This window comes from Penaeus monodon, unplaced genomic scaffold (genome assembly GCF_015228065.2).
Source record: "Penaeus monodon isolate SGIC_2016 unplaced genomic scaffold, NSTDA_Pmon_1 PmonScaffold_1065, whole genome shotgun sequence".
In the NCBI taxonomy this organism is placed as follows: Eukaryota; Metazoa; Arthropoda; class Malacostraca; order Decapoda; family Penaeidae; genus Penaeus; species Penaeus monodon.
Genome location: NW_023639326.1, coordinates 7,501 through 10,000, shown reverse-complemented (window position 1 = coordinate 10,000; position 2,500 = coordinate 7,501).

The following is a 2,500-nucleotide window of genomic DNA, read 5'->3' as shown; positions in this document are numbered from 1 at the left end:
TTGGATTGCCGTCGTGCCCAGTCTTGAGTCCGATGCTCTAACCACCGGCACCGCGGCCTCATATATAAATATATAGATATATATATATATATATTATATATCAATATATATATATTATATATATAATATTACACAAGGTAAAATGGAAAAAAAAAATCAACCATAAAAACTGGAATTGAATTGAATCGAAAGCATGTGTAGTGTGTGTAGATAAATATATATATCTATATATATATATATATATATATATAATATATATATATATAAACATATAATAACATACCTATAAATATATATGTGTTTATGCTGTGTGTGTACACACAAACTCACACACACACACACATAATGTATTTATACAGTAGGTTTATATATATATATATATATAATATATATATATATATATATATATATATATATATATATTATAACATAATATAATTTATATATACACACACACACACAGCGTGGTAAGTCTGCCTAGCCATCCCCCTCGGGCAGGTTGGACCAGACCGACCCAGCATACGCCTTACCCATATATTAGACATTGTCTCATGTGTTCTATACTGTGGTGGTTACTCTAGCAATAAAGAGTTACACCATATACAGTATCACTTACCCTGCAAAGCCATTATAATAGGGTTCTTACCCATTAGTATCTGGTAGCAGCGTGCCGCTGTGTCCTTTGGCGATCAGCATGAACACCTCCGAAGAAAAGAAAGAAAAAAACTTTGACGCTTCAAGAAATGTTTAATTTCTTATTTTTTGCCCTTCCTTCTCCCATAAATGTGTTAAGAACACACCGTTGTTTTTTTTTTTTTGTTGGGTAAAAAGTGCTAAGTGAACAGCAAATGGCACGTTCTCACACTATTCCTTTGACCTCAGAGTGCATTAACATGTGATTGTGGTATGTGGTCAACAAACATGTATATATGGTGTTAGTTAAGCTATAATTATAATTTCTCTCATTATAGAGATTTATGTTGTTTCATCTGCCAATGAATTCGTGATGTTATCTTATCACGAATATCTTTCATTTATCTCGTCCCATTCCCCTCGCCCAGACCTGGACCGCGCTTCTCTTTCAATTGTGGGGTCAGTCGGTTGTGGTCTTGACCTGACCTACCTTTATCTTTTCTGTCAAACCTAGGGAAATAACTGTTAGTACTGTTACATGCTTATTGGTGGGACACGTTCTATCGGCGCTAGAAACGGACTTAGTGGTAACGCAATTTCATTAAAAATTTATCCATTTGAATAAAAGCGTAGGATTGCCCTATATTACCCCGGGGTTGCGTAATGCTTAATAGATTTTCGCTCCGACGTGATAAGTAGGTACAGGTTTGATCGCAACTTTGAGTAGGTGTGACCTGCAGTTACGTACGTTAAAAATAATGGACTAGGGTTTAAGCAGAATAATTCGCTGGTTATTAATCACACCCTGTAATCCCAGGCGGTCGTGTGATCATGATATTTAGATACCCTTAGGGAATGTCACAATGACCATCCACCAGAACACAGAAAAGAGCAGGTTATTTAATAGATTTTCGTGGCTTGGTCGATCAAGGTACGGCATTTGGGTATAGGATCCCCCAGCGATGAAGTCTAACATGCATATGTAGACATGTAAACTTGGCAGTCAGATTTTCTGACCCTAGAAGAATTTGTTTGCTAAAAAGCTTGCAAATATTTTTTCATGTCCACCATTCATTAATGCGTTACATTCTGTTGCATTATCATTAAATGTTGAATTCAGTGTGGTAGTTGAAATAATTTTATATAAACTGGCATTGCTAATCTATTTCAGTGTGTAATAATGAACGTTAATATTCGTGTTGTGATAATTCTCTGTAGTGAGGTCACTCTCCACTTCATTCACGCTCGCTGGACATTTATTTATTTCTGTGTGACAACAATTTTGTCAAGTAAAATCCTAGCAGATTGCTGTTGTTCGCTTCCCTTCTTCTACTCTAATATATATCAGAGATGGTTGGTAGTTCAAGCCAGGTCCAGCGGACACTAAGTGACATCTCCTCTTCTATTTTCTTCTTTATCTTTGTGAAAATAAAAAACAGAAAAAAAAAAAACGCAAAATAAATTTATAAAACGAACATAAAAACCGCATATTTTATATAAATAACCAGATAGTGGTACATTAACACAGCCTCTCTCTGTGCCTTCCTTTTTTCTTTACTTGCTGTCGGGAAAAAAGGGGGGGGGGGGGGGGGGGGGGGGGGGGGGTGGGGAAAAAAAACCCTTTTTTTTCAGCGGATGATTCGCCATAGGCCCTGCAGACCAGGATGTTCGTCAGAGCAGGGTGTTAAGCCCGCCCCATGAGTGGGACGGGCGCCACCTGCGAGACGCCCCAGTGAAGAACCAGGAACTCGCCAAGCACCAGGTACCAGTTCGTCGCCAGAATCCAGAATAGTAAGGTCTGTCTAGCCCTCCCCTCGGTTGGCTGACCTGACACGTGTCCCGTGTTACCCTTAGACATCGTCCCCAT